The following is an 11,880-nucleotide window of genomic DNA, read 5'->3' as shown; positions in this document are numbered from 1 at the left end:
AGACTGTTCCTCGCAAAACGGAGGTCGGATCCGTGTTCCTCGCATCGAGACGAGACCTCCTGTAAAATTTGGGGTCGAACGGTGTCCAGCGACGAGCACCACGGTGGTTCCATTGCCGACCTCTGAACATTGAAGCCAAGACGAGATGACCTCTCTGTTTTTATGTCGTGTAGACTGTAAAGAGGAAGAATGAACCAAATTTAAATTTGGTTTCACAATTATTGGAGAAAGGTTCACGGCATTCACGTGGGAGCCATTGCTTTTGGAATTTTCAAGGGTAAATTATCATCTTGGCCCTTCAAGAGTTACTCCATTGTGACCTCTTATTTATTTATTTATTTTGCAGGAAAAAATATTTTAATAATTATGATTTGGCCCACTAATTTTTTATTTTTACTTTTGCAGTTCATTTTTAATATCAATTTAACCCATTAATTTTAATTTGTTTCAATTTGATGTTCTAAGTTTTTTACTTTATTTATTATTTTCTTTAATTATTTTTTTTCTTCTTTCTTCATATTTTTTTATTCTATTGCTTTTAAAATTTAACTTTTTAAACATTTTTAAATTATTATTATTATTTTTCCTTTTCATTTATTATTTATTTTATTTATTTAACATTTATTTATTTATTTATTTATTGTCTAACATTTTTTTCCAATCAATCAAAGGTAAGTAATATGAATCGGTTTTTAAATTTTAATTTAAATTTCTAATTCTTCGCAATTAAAGACAACCGACAAATTAATTGGTACCGAAAGGGCGGTTCAAGGGTGCTAATCCTTCCTTGACCGTAACCGACTCCCGAACCCGATACGTTTCTGGTACAACGCAGATCAGGTAAGATGGTGTCCGACCCACCTAAATTCGTTTTAAAGTGGTCGGTGGCGACTCCAATCCACATTTTCAAGTCGAAGCCCAATTCCGGGACCCAACCGAAAGACGGTTGCGACAGCTTGGAGACTCCGCTGGGGACACAGGTAAGTGAGTCAGGCTAAGGTAATTTTCAGTTGTCTTTTTAACGAAAAGGGTAAGTTTAAATTTTAAGGTAATATTTCGATCCTTATTACTTACTTTTGGCTATATTTTTTTTCGAGTAAATAGTTGGACTGACCGTTTTCTAATGATTTCAGCTTTCCAAACTTTTTCATCCAAAGGCTCTATACCCGAGCTCCGAACCCTTTTAAGTGGGGTGAAAGCGACGCCTTCGTGTGAATTTATTCACCGTGTGGGCCTAGCAAGTAGCCTTCGGGATACATATACCTTATGCCTTCGTGTGAATTTATTCTCCGTGTGGGCATAAGGGAATGTTTCCTCTCGAGTTTAACTTAGTCCATACAAGCCTGTGATGGGTTTAGGACTAAGGGTCTGGTAAGCCCAAGGGGGCACCAACAAGGAGAACTCGGGTACCGTTTTTTTTAGAACCTAAACCGGGAGATGATGGAGAATTAGAGCCCACCCCAAAACCTCATTTCAAACCCTAGGATGCCGGAATTATTTCCTTCTTTACTTTCTGTTCAAAGCATGCGAACTAGACAAATGCGGTTAGGATTTGTGAAATTAGCATGCGGGATAGAGATCATGTCCGGGTAGGAATTAAAGCATGCGGGTAGATATCATGTGGGGTAGGATTTTTCATTTTTATTATTGTTTTGATTTATCTCACTAACTCTTTTTTACTTTTGTTCTCTTTTATTTTGTTTTCATTATTTGCATCATTTAAAAGAGGTGTTGATCCACCAAAAACTTGTTTGTTAAAACATGAATAATCTGCATTAATGGACAAAGGGGTTGTAATACAAGAGATAAGAACGCAGGGGTCCGGCTATGGTCCGAAAAGGTCTCAGAAAGAAAATGAGGACAATTTGCAAGACAACTATGTGTCACATTCATGGTGCCCACAATCAAGTACATCAAAAGTTAACTTTTCAAAAAATGGGTTGACAAAGGTGGCAGGGGCAAGATGAGAAAAAGGTTACTGACCTCTAGAGTCCATTCAAAGACAACAAGAACAAGATGGCAAAACGATAGCTGAATTGAAAGTCATTGTCGACAAATTCAAGAAACAAGCAAAGGAACTTCGGATAATCCATTTGATGGAGGATTTCAATGGAGTTTCTGATTCAGCAAAGGATGAAAGCTAGAGATGCAGTCATTCGATACTTTTGGAACAAGTACAAAAAACAGTTCGTCACTTGCACGGTTTAGCCAGAAAAGCCGGAGCGGTTCGGCAGGGTATTCGACCGGTGTGACAAACGAAGACAGAAGACTAGTCAACTTGTTTTGGGGTCTAGAGGATTTAGTCCGGATGTACCTTTAAATATGTTTATTGTCTCTTAAAAGATAAAACACTTTTGTCCAAATAAAGATTATTTATAATAACAGACACGTTTTCGGATCAATGCCTCGAACATTTCATGCATTTTTGCATTTTGCATCTACATTTCATTTTAAAGTATTTTCATAAACATTAAATTTCTTCATGGAGGATTCAATGAAGTGGTTTTAACCACATGACACCACATGGAAGCAAGATTGTAACATCAAAAGAAAAAAACTGAAATCAGTACAGTGTGAGTCCGATCAGTTGGTTGTATGACTAAGCCTGCCAGGATGATCTGAGAAAAGAGTCCACATATCCTGAGGGCTACGATGTTGAAGTTGTTTGCAGTTGCCACATAGGATGCTCCAAACATTCCTCTGAGAACTATAAGGCGCTGAAGCGCAAGATCCAAAACCTAATGGATTTAGGGGCACAGACAACCGAAGAAGGGGGGCATTGCATATACCATTTGCACCTAGAGGATTGTTTTGTTTGAACACGTCTTTGATTTTTCGCTTAATCTTTTAAAGGATTGAATTTATGCTACTTTCTAAGGTGGAGCAATTGAACAAATTTTAATCTTTAGTTCTTCGAATATTAAATGAATTAAGGATTCTTTTAATTCTTCAAGGATTATAGATTTTTGACATATGGCAAGATTAGACCTTTCTTATCCTGTCTCAAACCCCAAAACAAAATACCTTGATTCTTTACCCAAAACAACTCATGTCATTACCAAAAAGACCAAATTTTGACATTACCTCATTTTGAAATTCTTGAACGTTACCTTTATCTTTTTGATACACCCACACCTTTCTTTGAGTCAATAAGATTACACCATTGTCTTTTTAGACTCAAAATTGACATTTTTACACCATTAAACCCAAGGCATTGAGTTGTTCATTCGAACATGAGCATTCTTCTAACTTGGGGCATTTCACAGATAGCCGAAACGTTGAGACATCTGGGGAGGAAAAAAACAATTCATTCGAAATAATTCTATCATGCATTAAGTACACTGTTTTCATGTGAATGAAGTTAATCCTGAAAAACTATCCCCCTGGGGATACCTCTTCTGTGAAGATTTACATGTAAGAAATGATGAACGGCTTTCTTTCTTTATCCCTTCACAACAGGAGAAAAAAATATATCCCTTGTGTCCCCTTTTGAGCCTATAGTATTTTTCTTCTGATTCAACCCTAACCAAGGATCACCCACCACACTGGGGGGCAATGTGGAAGAAATCTGCTCACATGAGTGAAGACATCAATCCAAAGGAGATACTACGAGGTGGACCAAATGGCAAGTGCAATGATCCAATCAAGAACAGAAAAAGAAAAGAAGCAAAAAAGCAAAAAAAAACAAAGAAAAAGAGAAACAAGAACAAAAGGAAAAAAGAGCAAAAATCAAAAAGAAAAAGGGACAAAAAGCACATGCAAAGATTCCCTAAAGACAAATGGCACATCAAGTTTCAAACTATGAGATTGATCAAGCACAATCATTCTCGAATCTCTGAATCACTTCACTCGAAGATCATGGAACATCCAGAGAAAATCCAGAGAAACACATATGAGCAGATCCAAATTGAGCAAGACAGGATTGAAGGCATCAGAATGAATTGATCCTTGGTTCAATACCCTGAAACACTTGTTTGGGCCTATTTATCATTTTCTTTCATAACCACGAACCTTGGCCTACATTACGTGCCTTAAAAGTCCCTTCTAATCATACATGGATTTCTAAACAGAAGAGACTATCTTCAGATTTCATCCCGCCCATCAGGATTAATCTTTGTTTGCAAAAAAAAAACAATGTAATTAATGCATGGTAGAAAAAAATAACAAAGGGGGGTTCAAGACGTAAATCCTGAATAACGTCTTGAAACCAAAGGAGGGTTCGAGTTGAAAACCTGAAAAGGCGGCTCGAATATAAAAATTGTGCAACTGAGGCGATCACGTAAATTCCTTGATAAGGCATCGCACAATCCGAGTGTGACAACAAAGGTTGGGAGTCAGGGAACACTTCCAGCAGAGGAGCATGCAAGCTACCCCATCAATCTTTTGAGCATCCAATGTCAAACCTTTGAGCATCAAATGCCAAACCTTTGACCAAACACAATAACCTGAGATTTTTTATCCTTTCTTTGCTTGACCATTTCCCAAAAATAGCTTTGATCTTGGCAGTTGTCAAATAGCTATAATTTATTGAAGGATTAACATTGTAATTAATTCTTTGATATCCGATGAACTCTAGTTTTATGATTCGTCTCAATTGTAAAACCGTGATAGGGGCAATATTTTTAAAACTTGAGATTAAACATTTTTTGAAACTCTTTTAATTGATATTTTCATGACTTTGAAAATAAAAGAGAAAGAAAAACATTTTTTTCAAACAAGACAGTCTCTCTAGAGTGGATCTTGGTAAATGACATGTGACTCTTAGACACAAAACTCATGCTCAGAATCAATGCTGAAACAAGAAATGAGGAACATTTGGGGCATCTTTGGAGATTCAACATCCTAATGCAAATTATCAGATAAAATATAACCAATTCATGTTACACGCATCTTATGCATACATTTGAGAGTATCATATTCATCATTCTTTTCCATATACATAATTTTTGCAGCTTTTAGAATCAAGTTTCGACTTCAAGACGAAGGATACTCGATTCAAAAGCACCTTTAAAGATTCATGTTGGTTGCTTAACTCAGCAGCAAGAAGCTACATTTCCACCAACTTGACAGATTGAAAATGTTGACATTCATCTTCAGATTCGACATTTTCAATATAAATTTTGTCTCGCTTGAGACAGTCTCATTTAATGCAGATGATTATCTCACTTGAGATTATTTTTCTTAAAACAAGATTTGTCTCGCTTGAGACCGTTTTCACTAGAAGATTTTATCTCACTTGAGATAGTTTCTCTTGAAACAAACTTTGTCTCCCTTGAGACAGTCTCTCTTAAAACATCGACTTTGAAAACAGTTTCCCTTGAACAAAATATTTGAATATGTTTTCCTTAAAACAAATTTCGTCTCCCTTGAGACAGTTTCTTTTGAAACAAATTTTATCTCCCATGAGGCAGTTTCGCTCGAAACAACACAATGTGCTCGAGAGTAGATTTCAACTTCACGACGGATGATATCTAACTCGAAGCCAAACTTCACAACAAAGGGGTCTCCACGGTTTCAACTTCACGGCGAAGGGAATCGTGTCCCCCAACATACAATACTTGGATTTCAACTTCACGACGAAGGATATTCAAGTCAAGGCTCAACTTCACGACGAAGGGGCCATCCGCGATTTCAACTCCACGACGGAGGATATCATGCCACTCGAGACAGCTCAAGTTCAACTTCACAACGAAGGGGCCGCTGACTGTCAACAAACAATTTCGCAATCCAATTTCAACTTCACAGCGAAGGATATTGGAACTCAAGACAACACAAGTTCAACTTCACAACGAAGGGGCCGCTGGTTGTTAACAAAAATTTCCCAGTATCAGACAACACAAGTTCAACTTCACAACGAAGGGGCCGCTGGTTGTCAACAAAATTTCCCAGTTTAAGACAGCACAAGTTCAACTTCACAACGAAGGGGCCGCTGGCTGTCAATAAACAACTTCCCAATTTCAGAGCCAATTTCAACTTCACAGCGAAGGATATTGGACTCAAGACAACACAAGTTCAACTTCACAACGAAGGGGCCGCTGATTGTCAACAAAAATTCCCCAGTTTAAGACAGCACAAGTTCAACTTCACAACGAAGGGGCCGCTGGCTGTCAACAAACAACTTCCCAGTTTCATAGTCAATTTCAACTTCACAGCGAAGGATATTGGCCTCGAAACAACGCAACTTGCATTGGATTTCAACCTCACGGGGGATATCCCAATTCTCAGGCTCAACTTCACGACGAAGGAGCCATATACAATTCCAACTTCACAAACAGATTGACCCAACTTCGCGACGAAGGAGTCATCTGTAACACCACAACACCACAGTCTTCAGATCAAGGGCCACCCACGGTTTCAACTTCACAACGAAAGGGAATCGTGCTCACAAGCAGTATCCATCTCTAGATTGGATTTCAACTTCACAACGAAGGATATCCAACTCAAGGAAGGAGTGGCTGTCAATTGACAAACCAGTTTCAATATCGGATTTCAACTCTACGACGGAGGATATTCTATATGGACAAAATCTGTGTCTTTTAATCTTTGCTCTATTGTCGTTGCACGATAATGAGCAAAGAGGGGCACTGAAGACACTTAATTTGTCTTTTATTTATTAATATTATTATATTAGTAATTTTATTCTTTACATTTGTGCAGCCTGTTACATCAAATAAATTAGTCCACGTATGGCCCAGCCAAGATCCAAGACGCGTTCCATCCGCATCAGCTAGGGTTTCAGAACCCTAGCGTCGCATGTCATGTCTCGATCGAGGTCCCTCCTTGCATGTCGTTTCTCACGCAACGACCCCCACTCTTCTCGACCTCCAACCGACGTGAAATGTGAGACACCAACTGCTCAACAAAGCCCGGTTCTCTCGGCCATGAGCAACAACCGTGGATATCAAACAATAGGGGTAGTAGAGTTTGATTAGAACTGAAATTGGACTAAAAACAAGCATGCATTTTTTTTGTATAATAGGCTTGTAATCAAACTCATAAAGGGGGATTTTTGGAGAGAAATTACATGCAAAAACACAAGAAACACGAAGGGGAACTCACATTCGACTCTGAAAAAAGGGGATTACTAGAGAAATCCAGTCATTGTAACTCAATCATCAAAGTCAATAAAAGAGTTTCTTTTAGTTAAAAGCTTCCCTTTTGTTTCATGCTTTTTTTACATACATTGTGATTGCTCGAATAAAATCCGATGGAAGCATTAACCACCAACGAGACATGCAAAACAAAATAAGAAGGTAGAGGAGAGACTAGAAAACGACATACCCGGAAATTTTGACAATCCAGCGGCGGAAGGTGGTAAATCGGAGTGGAGAAAGTTAAACAGTTGACGACCTTTTTGTCAAGTTAGAGACTGTTCCTCGCAAAACGGAGGTCGGATCCGTGTTCCGCATCGAGACGAGACCTCCCGTGAAATTTGGGGTCGAACGGTGTCCAGCGACGAGCACCACGGTGGTTCCATTGCCGACCTCTGAACATTGAAGCTAAGACGAGATGACCTCTCTGTTTTTATGTCGTGTAGACTGTAAAGAGGAAGAATGAACCAAATTTAAATTTGGTTTCACAATTATTGGAGAAAGGTTCACGGCATTCACGTGGGAGCCATTGCTTTTGGAATTTTCAAGGGTAAATTATCATCTTGGCCCTTCAAGAGTTACTCCATTGTGACCTCTTATTTATTTATTTATTTTGCATGAAAAAATATTTTAATAATTATGATTTGGCCCACTAATTTTTTATTTTTACTTTTGCAGTTCATTTTTAATATCAATTTAACCCATTAATTTTAATTGTTTCAATTTGATGTTCTAAGTTTTTTACTTTATTTTATTATTTTCTTTAATTTTTTTTTTCTTCTTTCTTCATATTTTTCTTTATTCTATTGCTTTTAAAATTTAACTTTTTTAAACATTTTTAAATTATTATTATTATTTTTCCTTTTCATTTATTATTTATTTTATTTATTTAACATTTATTTATTTATTTATTTATTGTCTAACATTTTTTCCAATCAATCAAAGGTAAGTAATATAAATCGGTTTTTAAATTTTAATTTAAATTTCTAATTCTTCGCAATTAAAGACAACCGATAAATTAATTGGTACCGAAAGGGCGGTTCAAGGGTGCTAATCCTTCCTTGACCGTAACCGACTCCCGAACCCGATACGTTTCTGGTACAACGCAGATCAGGTAAGATGGTGTCCGACCCACCTAAATTCGTTTTAAAGTGGTCGGTGGCGACTCCAATCCATATTTTCAAGTCGAAGTCCAATTCCGAGACTCAACCGAAAGACGGTTGCGACAAATACATTATACATATATGTCAGCTCTAGATAAAGGGAAACAAAAACAATGATAATCAGATATGATACGATACAGACAAAACCAACAACCTTCTACAAGTGAAATAAAACGATAATTTAATGTTTTATCGCAAAAATTAATGTAAATAAAAGAAAGAAGATGGAAGCGAGTGAAAAACCCAGTTACACAACCTTCCAGTTACACAACCTTCAATGGTTGCGAATGAAGGCATTTTTTTAACTACCCAGTTTCTTATTTATCTTGCTTTCACTCTTCTTTCGTTGTTTCACCGTCACTCAACTAATTTCTTTCCTTTTATTGGCCCAGATCTCGGCTACCCATTTCTCATTCTCAGTCCCTAATGGAAGATCTCAGGTTTTCCTTCGCTGAAACTTTTATTTGCAGTGCTTTTGCTGCTTGTTTTGCTGAGGTATTCACGATCTATGGTATAAAATTTACATATGCTCTTTTCTTTTCTGTTTATTTTGTTTTGTCATTCGTGATTATTTTGGGTCTTGGTTGCTATTTTAGTGGGGAAAAGGATGACATTTTTTTTAGTTAAGTTGGTAGTTATATGCATAATTCTTCTTTTTAATGTTTTCATCTGCAGCTCATTGCTTACTATTACGCCTGCCTTTTATAGTTGCTTAATTCGCTTGTTGATGATTCAGTTTCTTTTTTCCTCTAGCTCCTTGTTTCTGGGTATTTTATTGAATGTTAAAATGTTTTGTGCTGTAAAAAAGCATCAATCTTTGTGGGAATTAGGCCATGTGGTACTAGCCCAGCGCGATTTTAGATGCTTGGCCATTTTGTAAGGAATGTATGTTCAATTGCAGCTATTTCAATTATAAATTTCCATAAGTCGAGGATACTCTTGGCAGAATTTTTTTTGTGCTGATATGGAATACTTGTTTTAGATGGTAGTATTAAAACATTGATACGGGATACTTGTTTTCATAAAATTGATGTAACGTGGTATTATAGATACTTCAAGTATTAATTGAACCATTCTTGTTCAATGCTTAAAATTGTTCACTCAACATTCAGAGAGGTGTTTCCCATACTTGCTTTTATTTCCTTTTATGCTTAGCTTTCTTGTTTTACATAACCATTTGTGTTCATGGTTTTGTAGTTCTGACACCATATGATGTGGTTTAAGGGGAAAACAGTATTTAATGAATAGAATTAGGGCTGAACAGATGAGCAAGAAAGAAGTTGGAACTTTAGAAAGCATAGGCTTATAAATTGAAACCCTAAAGATGTCTAAACTTAGTCATCTGTAATATCTTATAGTTAATAAATATTACTGAAGTAAAAGAAAAATATAAATGACTAAAAGGTTCTGCATTACCATTCATGAAACTAAATTTTATTATAATCTTGCTTTTCTGTTTCTGATTCAAAGTTTTGCCTCTTTTAAACCAGCTTTTTCTGAATGGTACTATTTTATGAAACTGTTCTGATTGGTTACCCTTAGAGAAAAGATGAGAACCACTGGATATTACTGAGCCATTGTGCCATTACGTGAAAAAGTGCACCGGTGTTCTTGGTTGATGCTGTTAAAGAAGATGATGTGCCATGGTCACGTATAACACGGTTTAAATTGCGTCTCTTTTTCCATGTTGATACTTCAGGTTTAGTCTATTTTGTCTTCTAAGCATCACAGGAACACACAAGGCTTTGCTTATAGAAGATTTTGGAGCTCGATATCACATAAACGAATGTAATGAAACTTATGTGGGATGTATGGATCTGCTTGTTATGTTCCAGGTAAAATCGAGAATGATGGGGGATGGTGCCTACAAAAACACCCTTGATTGTTTCATTAGAACTTCGAAGAATGAGTTATGTTGATTTTCTGGTTGTTTTATCTAGATTCCTTCATCTCTCTTTTTCCTCTTGCTCGATTTTCTTGATAGTTAAAAGTATTGTGAGTGCCAAAATTTGTGTCTGAACTATAACTGTTTGCATGTTTCTGGGCTGAAACATTTTACCTTTAGCATTATTACTATCCCTCTGTTTAGTTAACTTCAAGCTTTGTAAAATATCTGGATTTTTCGGTTCATTACATGTTTATCGCTAACCTTTTCTCAAAGAGTCATCTTGTGACAATTTGATAGAAACAAACTTTTTCCTAGAAAAGCTTTATTATATCGAGTAGTAACTTTGGTAATTGATGCATCACAGGGATTCCTTGCCTTTTACAAGGGTTTTGTTCCTAATTTTAGCCGGCTAGCATCTTGGAATGTGGTTATGTTTTTGACTCTTGAGCAAGTAAGATATGCGTTCTAGATTCAATCTTTAGTCCCCTTTTTTGTCCTTAAAATAAATGTATCCATGCGCATAGTTATCTCCTTTGTCCATTTTACAACTGGATTTTCAGTGTCATCTCCATTCTGCACATCTATACATACTATAAAAGTAGTCTCCAATTGAATGATATTGTTGAACTTAAGATTGACGTTTCTTTGATGAGGATACATGGATAATGCCATGAAAAATAATTAGAAATAAAGCCCCCCCCCCCCAAACACACAAAAAAGAAGGCACTTCTAAAGGAGTTTGGAGGATATGTAATATTATGTTACCTTCAAGAAAATTTATATTTATAACTTTACTTTGATTTCCCGAAACTTAGCGAGGGTATATTCTAGTTTAGTTTAAAAACACTAACATCTAGATTTGGAAATGTTCCATTTATATTGGCTCAGTCTTAGTTGTGTGGTGTTATGTCTGGCACCTTGGTGATTTTGTTTTTTCAAAAAAGAAAAAAGGCAAGAACTTCATTGATCAAGAATTCAAGATGATTTTTTCCAAAATTTCATCTATAAGCAATATAGACTTCATTTATACTAGGTACTCGGACTGAAGTACGAGTGTTTGATACCAAAGGCCGATAAATTTATTTATTTTTATTTATTGATTTTCATGATATTAGAGCATATTTCCAACCCCAGGTCCATGTATGCATTGCGTTTTGATGTTGGCCACGGATTTTTAAAGAAAAAGTACTAATCATAGCAGCATAATATACCTTAAGAAAGAACTTAAACTGACGAATATGTTAAGCATCTTCATTACATTGATGACAGGCCAAGAAAGCTTTCTGGGGGGAAATATATTACGATTGATTTTAGTTTGTAACCAGGAAGACACACTGCCTGCTTATTGTCCCTTGAATTCTCAAGGAGTAATTTTTTTTAACAAAGAACAAGGTATGCATTGCATTGCCCTCTTCATTTTCCTTAGATAAAAGTAGTGTTATTGTAATTTGTAACTATTTATGTTATCCAGACTTGGGGGAATTCTTTCAAATTTTCCCCCTTTTTGTATATTTGGAGGATCATACTCTTATATCAATGTCCGAACAAATTTCGAACACAAAAAGTTAACAAAATGAAGTGTTCGGGCAACATAGCCAACTATTAGTGTACTGAAATTTGGCAAATATTTGCCGCATTGTATTTGGAATCATGCACTATCTTAACAGTTGAATGGACTTACTTGCTTTGCAATGCAATGCCTGTTTCTCTTTGCTGAAACAGTATGAATTCACTTTGG

At 36.3% G+C, this 11,880-nt stretch overlaps 1 long non-coding RNA gene across 1 annotated transcript; it reads left to right on the top strand.

The window, feature by feature from the left end:
• The first annotated feature begins 10,411 nt into the window (after positions 1-10,411).
• Positions 10,412-11,641, top strand: LOC120128815. The gene is made up of 2 exons (XR_005516667.1): positions 10,412-10,593; positions 11,412-11,641. It is a non-coding gene; the product is annotated as an uncharacterized LOC120128815 (long non-coding RNA).
• Positions 11,642-11,880: the final 239 nt, after the last annotated feature.

Source organism: Hibiscus syriacus, unplaced genomic scaffold, assembly GCF_006381635.1.
Source record: "Hibiscus syriacus cultivar Baekdansim isolate YM2019G1 unplaced genomic scaffold, ASM638163v2 tig00001644_pilon, whole genome shotgun sequence".
In the NCBI taxonomy this organism is placed as follows: Eukaryota; Viridiplantae; Streptophyta; class Magnoliopsida; order Malvales; family Malvaceae; genus Hibiscus; species Hibiscus syriacus.
The sequence above is the reverse complement of the archived record's forward strand: the minus strand, read 5'-3'. Positions and strand labels throughout refer to the sequence as shown.